The sequence below is a fragment of the Mandrillus leucophaeus genome, unplaced genomic scaffold, assembly GCF_000951045.1.
Source record: "Mandrillus leucophaeus isolate KB7577 unplaced genomic scaffold, Mleu.le_1.0 Scaffold447, whole genome shotgun sequence".
Lineage (NCBI taxonomy): Eukaryota > Metazoa > Chordata > Mammalia > Primates > Cercopithecidae > Mandrillus > Mandrillus leucophaeus.
In genome coordinates, this window is record NW_012104776.1 from 955,450 (window position 1) to 966,283 (window position 10,834).

Genomic DNA, 10,834 nt, shown 5'->3' on the forward strand with positions numbered 1-10,834 from the left:
GATAGATAGATAGATAGATAGATAGATAGATAGATAGATAGAGGTTGAGAGAGAGAGAGAGAGAGAAAAAGACAACGTCTCACTCTGTTGCCCAAACTGGGCTGCAGTGGTGTGATGATAGCTCACTGCAACTTTGAACTCCTGGGCTCAAGCAATTCTCCTGCCTCAGCCTCCAGAATAGCTGGGACTACAGGGACATACTACTATGCCTGCCCATTTTTTAAATTTTTTTTTGTAGAGATAAGGGCTTTGCTAGGTTTCCCAGGCTGGTCTCAAACTCCTGGCCTCAAGTGATCCTCCTGCCCTTGCCTCCACTGGAATTACAGGCATAAGCCACTGCACCCAGCTCATCATCACTATTTTTAATTGTAGTATTAACTATATGCTTTACATTTATGTTGGTTGTTGAGTTTTTCCTTTCTGCTAGTTTTTGTCCATTCATCTCTTAGTTAGCAGATGTTTGTTCCTTAGGAGACAGTTTCTTCAAGAAGACTCATGGAAACTGAGTTGTATGGCCACAACAATTTATTCTTGTCTTTATACTTGAATGACTGGAAGTATAATCATTAAGTCAGATTTTCTTTATGGATTTTAAAGACATTGTTCTAAGACTTTTTAGTATACAATGTGTTATTTGGAAAATCTGAGGTCAGCCTGATTTTTTTTATAATGAGACTGAATTTAATATTTTTGATGAACTGCCAAAGGGTTAACTTTATTTTTTTTTTTAAATCTAACATTTACTAAGCAATTACCACATGTTATGAAATAACTATACAAGAGGTTTAACCATTATCCCCATTTTTATAGATAGAAAAATTGAGGCACAGAAAGTAAGTTTCCAAGTGTCATATGGGAACTAAGTGACTCAAATTTTTCCAAAACAGTGGCAAGGGTCCCAGAAAGACTGATTCTCCAACTCTGGGAATATTGAACTTGGGTTTTCTTTCTACGCTGTCAAATTCTGAACAACATGTGTGTTGTATCTGCCTTCTCAGCACTCTTTGCTCCTTTGCATAGATTCAAGTTCTTAACAGTTTTTTTTTTCTGCTGAAGCACTCCCTTTAACACTTCTTATAGTACAGATCTGCTGGTGAGAAATTCTCTGAGTTGATTTTTGTCTAAAAAGTCTACGTTTTCCTTTGATTTTTGAAAGCTATTATTGCTGGGTATAGAATGTTAGTTGATTATTAGCACTCTAAAGATCTCACTCCATTGTCTTCTGTTATGGAGTCATTCATATCTTGGTTCTTTCTGTGCATAATGTTCTTTTAATCTCTTGTTGCCTTTAAAATTCTTTATCACTGGTATCAGCACATTTGGTTAAAATTTAGCTTGGTGTGGTTTTCTATGTATTTATCTTGCTTAGAGTTCCTTAGATCCCTTTAGAGCTTTCCTTAAATGACGAAAAATCCTAACCATTATTTTTTTAAGTCTACCTCTCTGTGTTTTACACTAGAGCTACCATTCTATGTGTGTTAGACCACTCCAAATTATTGATTATTTATCCATTTGTTTTCAATCTTTGTTCCCTGTTTGAGTCACTTAAAATGATTTTCTGCCCTATATTTAAATTGTCTAATTTTTCCCTTCAGGATCTAAGTTGCAGTTAATTCTATCCATATGACATTCATTTATTTTTCATCATTACAAGTTCCATCTGGCATTTATTTTTTATCTCAAATTTCTTTTCTTATAATATTTTCCCTTTCATCCATGAGCATATTGAGTGCATTTATAATAGTTTAACATCCTAGTTTGTTATTGATAGTTTCACTATCTCTGTCATTTCTGGATATGTTTCTACTGACAGAGCTTTCTCCTGGTTATGGATCAATTCTACATCTGTCCTAATGAAGAAAAAGCTGTTTATAATTAGCCTTCACTGCTCAGAAATAAAGATTATATGCTGGGCTGAGAAAATACATTATTAAGGTGAAAAAAATACACTCTATCAAAGCTCTTCAATCCTGTTTCCCATTTCCAGTTATAAAGAAATCACATAAAATCAAACATTTGAGAAAATTCAACAAATTAAAGGTGAAATCAAAATACAAACAAAATTAACATCCAAAGGAAAATAACTAAACAGTAAAAAGGAAAAGTAAAATTTTAAACACATGAAATATCTGTACAAAGTTTCTTTAGAATAATTCAACTGATGAAAACAGACTAAAACATAACCACTTTTGATAAGAAACAATCTCCTTTTGAAAGTTAAAAGCAGCTGCATGATGAACAATCTCTCAATAGACAGTAAAATACCACGGGGTGGGGGATACATGACAGATGATTAAACAACTAACTTAAAAGATATAGCTTAGCATTTCTTCTAGAACATGAACTAAAGGACAAAATGATGAAAAGCATGGAAAGATGAAGAATAGAGCCAGGAGTTCCAACATTTGTCTAAGATTTCCAACAGTTGTCTACTTGGAAAATACATACAGAATAGAAGGAATACAATAAAAAAATAATAGAGGGAATAAATATCTGAGCTGTGAAAACAACTAAACAAAATTGTTTCAGATTGAGAGACCAGCAGAAATACAAGAAAAGGCAAATATCTTAAATAGCCTAATAAATTATAAATCCAAGGAAAAGAAAATTTTAAATACATCTTAGAATAAAAATAAAAACAAAACAAATAGATTTGCTAACAACTATTCCAAAGCTTTGTATTGATCTCTCCAGGAATATTTAAGAAATCTTAAGGCTCCTCCACTTATTACTATTTTTAGTGTAAACAGGAATTAATCTAGGGATAAAATAGGTAAACAAAATTTTAATTGTGGGATTCTACTCTCCTTTTACCTTATTTTACCTTATTTTTTCCATGGCACTTGGTAGCTTTTTACATACTGTATAATTTACATATTTATGAAGCTTAATGGTTATATTTCCTTTAATGAGAATATAAGCTCCATGAAGGCAGGTGTTTTTGTTTACTGATTGCTCCCAAAACTTAGAATAGTGACTGAAACAAAATAGTTTCTCAATATTATTTGCAACATAAATTATTTATAATATAAAACATTGGAAACTACCTTAATGTTCATCAATAAGACAATGGTTATATGATACATACCCTGATCATGTACTGGTTAAATAAAGTGACAAAATTCTATATTATTGAATGCAAAGTCACAAGCCCATCTGTAAGCATGTAAGTGTCTAAAATAAGTAGTAAAGTATATTCTGAAATACTAAGTATAATTATTACCAGTTGGAATTGAGAAATGGACGGTCAGTCAATAGTCAATAAGTGTTTTACAAAAACTTACGTGCCAGGTAATATTCTAGGAATTGGGGTATACCAGTGATCAGGTTCTTACAGCAAAGGTCATTACATTTTAGTGAGTGGAAACTAATTTACAAGCATAACTAAGATAATTTCAGAAACTGAGAAGTACTACAAAGAAGATAAAACAGGGTTATATTGTGGAAATTAACATGGGAGATGTTGACTGTCTTTTATGGGTTGGTTGACTTATAGTTTGGTCTGGACGGTATCTCTGAATGACGAATGTTTAAGCTGAAACCTGGATATGAGAAGGAGGGCAGTATAAAGTATAAAGATTTAGGGAATAAGCACTAGAAGCAGAAAAAGAAAAGAACAATCAGCAAGTGCAAAAGACCTGGGATGGGAATGTACCCAGCATAAGCAAAGGGCAAAGAAAGACCAAAACATGTGGAGCATGGCAAGTGAGGACATGGCTTGAGGGGATAAAATGAAAGAGGTAGGCCAGGGCCTCGTTTCAGGCATGTGACTTCAACATTGGAGTGCATGTTTAATGGGGGGAGCATCAGTGGTGATATGGTTTAGCTGTATCCCCACCCAAATCTCATCTTATAGTTCTTATAATGCCCATGTGTCATGGGAAGGACAAGGTAGAAATAATTGAATCGTGGAACGATCTCCTCCATCCTTTTCTCCTGGTAGTAAGTTTCATAAGGGGCTTCCCTCTTTGCTGGGCACTCATTTCTCTCTCCTGCCACCATGTGATGAAGGACATGTTTGTTTTCCTTTCCACCATGATTGTTAAGTATCCTAAGGCCTCTCTAGACCTGCAGAACTGTGAGTCAATTAAATGTCTTTCCTTTATAAATTACCCAGCCTTGGTCAGTTCTTTATAACAGCGTGAGAACAGACTAACACAAATGGGATTTCAGAAAGTCAGAGTTGTGGTCTGATTCACACTTAGAACCGGTATCATGGTCAGGAGGATCAAGAGTGAGTCCAGACAGAAACTTGTTAGAAGCTGATACAGTAATCCAGGTGAAAGATTGTGGTGACTCTGAGCAGTGTGGTGAGCAGAAGGACTTTCACTTAACATCTATTCTTTTGTGTGTCCTTTCTTCCTGTCTTTCTCTCTACTCTTCCCCTTTTCTCTTTGTCTCCCTCTCTTTCCTTCTTCAAGCACCTAAATTTTGTGCTCCTGGCTGCAAAGAAATCTCTCCCAAATTCATATTATTCTAGATAAGGCTTTAGAAATAATTGTAGCAGTGACACTGATTAGTGGCAGTACTAACTGTGGCAGACGGTTTGAAAATAGAGACTTATTTCATCCCACTTATACGGCTTTGGGGTATATTTAGTTTCAAGGGGGAGGTGCCATCTTTGCAATATTCATTTTCAATCCATCATATGTACTGCAGTGGGAAGGGGCATCCACATTTGTTGTGTTTTCAATGGCTTGTCAAAAAGAGCTGACCTAAGAGACATTCAGAGTATTTGGAGAAATACTTGTTATACTCTAAAGTGTTTTCAAATAACAGTTTTCAGACTCAGGGTAGAATTGGAAATGTACTGAAATGTTTAGAAATCTCTCTCCACTATAGGGATTTTGCTATTCATATCTGGTAGGAAATAGCTTTCTATAGGCATAAATTTGACAGTAATTATTTCAAAGGAAACTAAAAATCTGATTTGCTAACATCTATGAAGGAAGAAGTTCAGGTTACTAAATTAAAAATGTCTACGTTGGATCTGAAAATAATTTATTATATCTCATAGGAGAAAAGATGTGGCTGACCCAGTCTCTGCAAATAGTTAAAGGAAGAGGTATGATTTCACTCCTAATTGGCTAAGTCAAACACTTTAACACCTGGTATGCATGACATTTTGGAGAATATAGAAACTTTGTCAGTTCATATTTGACCCACTTATATGGGGCCAGTGTGCCAATAAGGGCAAAGCTGAGGCAGGCTGGTACCTATCATAGCACTGCTGTTTATAATGCCAGCAACTTAGAATTTGAGTTTGTCTTGTTTTGTTAATTTCTCACTGAACGGCATTTCTCTCGTAGAGTAGAAAGGATCACTATATGGATTAAGTTACTGGACAGTAGAAATAACTATGCTTATTGGCATAGTAATATTAACATAGAAAACAGAAAATGAAAATAAAATATCCATATGAGAAACATAAAAAGTACTACAGTCCTGCAAATATCAGGTGAATATACTGCTTTGTGGTCCTGCAAATATCAGGTGAATATACTGCTTTGTGGTCTAATAAACTAGAAATGAATAGAAAATACTTGTGAGAATTTTAATCTCCAATTCCTATTTATTGAGTAATTTTGAGTATGTATAGCATCTGAATATTAGAAGCGTTGTGTCTTAATTACTAAACCAGCTATGATTATGCTTTCCCTAGCAGAAAATGTTGATGTTCAACTCAGTAGAAACCACTGGATAATTAAGTTCAGTTCATGTCTGCTATAATGGCATTCTGTATGCTTTAGCATTTGTCACTTTCAAAAGTATCCCAGTTTTGATGACAAACAACATGGGCACCATAGCATTTAGGACCCTCTTGCTAATTTTGTTCAGGTATCCACCATATCCCCCAATCAGACCAAATGACTCAAAGGAAGGTGACTATCTCCATCTGCCGGAGTGGGTCCTGATATGTCTAATCCAGAGATTGATTTAGAAACTCATGTTATGCTTTATATAATCAGCAGTGGGCATTCTCCCAGGAATACTTTAAACTCTTAATCTTTATGGTGTACACATGACCTAAGTTATCTGACTCAAAATAAAAGGAAATTTTTCATAGCTGAGGAAGAGGGAAAGTTGTCTCTCATTTAGAAATAAACAGAAGTATATGGTCTTTATGTTTGAAGGCAATTATTTTGCATCCATGAGGGCAGGTAACTTAAAGATGAAGCTGAATCAGACAGGCAAATTAAGGAAATCACTGGAGTCCTACTCATAGCCCAATGGAAAACAATCTTCCTTCATATATTCTGTTCTTTAAGATAATGAATTCCTTTATTGTTTATACCAGTTTGAGGCAGTATTTTAAAAAATAAAATATCATTATAAATACACTCTTATGAGGTTTTTCTAAAAATAAGATTTTTCAAATAAAATGTTTTACACAGTGTTTGGAATAGTAAACACACTAATTTACTTTCAACATATCTAGGAGAATGCTGTTACAGTAAATCTAAGTGCAAATACTCCAATGTACAGAATTTTGGACCTTAGATATGCAACATTCTTTTTTAAACTCAAATAGAGCACTTTCTAGAGAGATGAGATATTTTCTCATATCAGCAACCAAGATCTAGACAAATTAGGTTAGAAGCTAGTAAGTACTTAGATATTCTTTCTCTGGATATAACTTCTCTTCAACCGCATCACTGTTTCTTGAGTGGAAACAATTTGTGGTTAAACACCAGCCTGACTCAAGGTACTATCATGGACATCTGGGTGAGTATATAAACGTGTACATGTTTCTGGACCTCCAGTGTGTAGTCATTCTGCTTCCAGTAATAACATTTCAAAAATTGGGAAGACAGAATCTACTCCTTTCCTTTGTTAACCTATGTGGTTTGAGGAGGGTTCTATCCACTCTTCTAAGGCAAAGCATGTGTTCAAAGTCAAGTTGGAATCAGGGCCTAATTTTCTCCCTGGCCAGAAATAAATATGTGCCATGGCAGTGTACCTGAACAGCAGGTTAGTTACTCACTGCATGCAGAGTTCAATTAACAAGATCAAGGTCTGGTGTAAAGAGGTTTATTCTGACACTAGCTTAGAGGAAGAGGCTCAAGCATCCTGTCTTTAATGTAGTGCTTCACTTTTGGAGCAGAAAGCAAGGTACTTTTATAAGGCAGGGAAGGAAGCAAGAAAGGGTGGTGGGTCTGCATGCTAGCTTGGTACCAGGGAGTTGAGCTGGCACCTTCATGGGCAGAAAAAAGTTGTAAAAGTAGCCAAGTGGGCATGCTTTTGACATGGCTTCCTGATGAAGAGAGTTCCAAGTTACTCCCTGGAGGTTGAGAGTTCCGAGGCAGGTATCCTTTGCTCTGTAACTTGATCAATTAACTCTCAAGGAGAGTTCCATCTTAGAGCACATGGTTAGATGTAGCTGCCCTGTAGGGATTTCCTGGTGGAAGGGGAGGTAAAGGGTTATATTTGCATTTCTAAAGTACTGAGTAGGAAGCAGGGAACAGGGGAAAGGAGAAAATAGAAAATTAAAAAAAAATAATAATAGTAACTCATCTTGATGCTGTGGCGCATCCCACAGCATCCCACCTATAATCCCAACACTTTGGGAGGCTGAGGCAGCCAGATCGCTTGAACCCAGGAGTTCAAGACCAGCCTGGCCAGCATAGTGAGACCCTGTCTCCACTAAGAGAAAAACACAAAAATTAGCCAGGCATGGCTGTACATGCTTGTAGTCCCAGCTGCTCACAAGGCTAAGGTGGGAAGATCATTTCAGCCTGGGAGGCAGAGGCAGCAGTGAGCCAAGATTGCACCACTGCACCACTGCACTCCAGCCTGGGTAGCAGAGCAAGACATTATCTCAAAAAAAAAAGAAAAAAAAATAAAAGGAACTCATTCCCTTTTTCCTAGAAAGAATGGGTGTACATGGTTACATTAAAACAAACCAACCAGAGTTAGAATCATAAGGCCTTTGACAACACAACTAAATAATAGTGTGTTCTCATTCTGCACTTGAATTTTTGAGAGCTTCTGTGACTGCTACTACTGCTACTACTATGAGGAAGTTCATGTTTCATACCACTTATGTAGTGGTCTCAGTCCAGAACTGCTACAGCTGTTTTCCTCCTCTCTACTTTGCTACAAACCCATTTTCCAAAGCTTTGTAAACTTACAATGTAATTACTTCATGCAAAAGGTAAATTTTGTGTTGGCTGTCATATATACTAGTACCGGACCTGGGATATATAAGTAGGTAAGAGACACAGACCCCATCCTTGAGGAGCCCCGATGAAAAGTTTGCAAATCGTGTTGCCCAGGTTGCAAGGCAATTTAAAATAGCTTGGCTCCTGAACATCTTCATTTCAAAAATTTCAAGTACTAGTCATTGTATCAATAGCCCCTTCTGCAATGCATTCAAAGAGAGCTACATGCCTATTTACTATAAAAAAGTTATAAATTTGGTAATTAAATTATCAAACCATCTTACAAGCCAGCATTAAATTCAGAGCCTCTCTTCTACTTTTCCACACAGCACAACCAGTAGTACAGAGGTAAACAGGAGTTTTTAGATTTCTGAGTCTGATACAAATCATGCTAGCCAGCTTCAAGCAACTGGGGAATGTATTATCATCAGGAGGGAGGAGGCCTCCAGGCATTTTCTCAATGTCAGTACCCGAGATGACCTAAATCTAGAAGGAAGCCAGCAGACTTTGAACTTATAAAGATATCAGCAATTTATCCAAAGGTAGAATTGCTGAATTACCATATCTTTTGAGACTCTGGTAAAAATAAAATAACAAGAAAAGAAAAAAGAAAAAGCAACCCAAATTCAATCCCCTCTGTCACTCACTTAATTTTCCATTTATTAGAGAAGAAAAATCAGAGTGCCATGAGCAGAAGAGAAAGTCTGAATTAGTTCTGTGAAATCATAACAGGATGCCTAACAACCCAAGAGGGAGATGGTAATAACATGTTAAAGAGGTAGGCCAAGAACGTTTGCCCGCCATGCTCAACCCCTTAGAAATGTTAATTTTCATAAGAAGAATGGCAGGATTGTTTTATTTTTAGGAAGAGGGTGATGGGTAGTCTATTTTGATTTTAAACATATAAAGTAGGGTGTCATGTGTCCCTGAACTCTCAATGGAAATGAGCTCTTGATTGGACTGTGACTGCCTTGCCTACAGTAGGAAAAACTGCTGAAAGATGAGAAAATGGCATGAATTAATGCTGGAAATTTCGCCAGAGGGGAGGCAGAGAGAGAAAAAGATGATCTGATTATACATTCAGGGATGACAGGTGAACCTCCAAAAGTTCAGAGGTTTAGTTCGGATATCCATCTCCACATTTAGCTGCTCATTTGAAGCTTTGCCAAGCACAAGGGAATATAATCTGTTTCAGAAACTGTTGACAATCTCTCAAGATCAGTGGGGCTTACCATAAGGCCTCTTGTTCCTGCAGTTTTCCTCACTCTATCTCTTAATAAAGAGTTACCAAATTGTATATATTAGTTAGAATTTCCATTTACTGCATATTTTGCTATTGCTGCTACCCTTGCAGGTTCTAAAATATAATACATAAATAATATTACTCTTCCTAAAACTTATTATCAGCCCAAAACCTATCAAATCATAAAAGAAAGCAAAGGTAAAAGTTAAAATACCAATATCCTAATTTTGTTAACTTTGTAGAAGTTTTCTATTGCCTTTACTTGGTCAATTGGGAAATAATTAATTCATTCTCTTTTAACTAGTTTGGCTCTTGTGCCTAATTATAGATTAAGAATACACTTGTTGTTGTTAACCATACACATTTTAACAGCACAGGCTACATAATTTTTACCACTGCCCAGAATTCAGTTATAGTCACTATCTAATTTATTTGTCATAGGGTTGAGATTTTAAAAAAAACAACAACAAAGCAACATAAAACTCATATGAACACTCTACACAAAAAAAGTCTGACAAAAACAGGCCTAATTCTTTCTGCTACCAAAACAAATAATCTCCTTATGCTTGCTATACAAAGTGCAGTGCAGACCAGCAGCATCAGTATCACATGGAAGCCTGTTAGAAATACCAAACTCAGAGTTCATCTCAAATTTACGCTATGAGAGTCTGTATTTTAGCAAGTTCCCAGGTGATTCCTGTGTACATAAAACTTTGGGAAGAAATTATATACTGCTTTGTCATTTTTCCTTGATAATAAAATTTTATTGACACATCTCAGTTTTGAGGTAAAAGCCTTTTCTAATTCAAAATAAATGTATTTTTCTCATTACAAGAATATATGTCTATTTAAAAATAAAAGTAAAGCATTCATGAATTTATAAAGAAAAAAGTAAAATATCCCATAATTTTATTTCCCTACAAATGATCCCTGTTAACACTATAAAAAGTAATCAAAGGAATAAGTACTTTGTAAAGCAAAAAGTATCTGAGAGAAATCTCAATTTAAAAAGTGCATTTTGCCAAAGTTAAGATGCACCTGTGACAGAGCCTCAGGAGGTCCTGACGACACTTGCCCAAGGTGGTCAGGGTACACCCTGCTTTTATACATTTTAGGGAGATATAATACATCATTCAGTACATGTTAGATTTACGTTGGTTCCATCCGGAAGGGCGAGACAACTCAAAGTGGGAAGGCAGGGGTGGGTGCTTCCAGGTCATAGGTAGACTTAAAAATGTTCTGATTGGCAATTTGTTGAAAAAGTTATCAGTAGAAAAGAATGTCTGGGTTACCATAAGAGGTTGTAGAGACCAAGGTTTTATCCTGCAGGTAAAGCCTCCAAGTATCAGACTTCAGAGAGAAAAGATCGTAAATGTTCCTTATGAGACTTAAGGTCTGTGTTGATGTTAATGCTAGAGGGGTATATTGA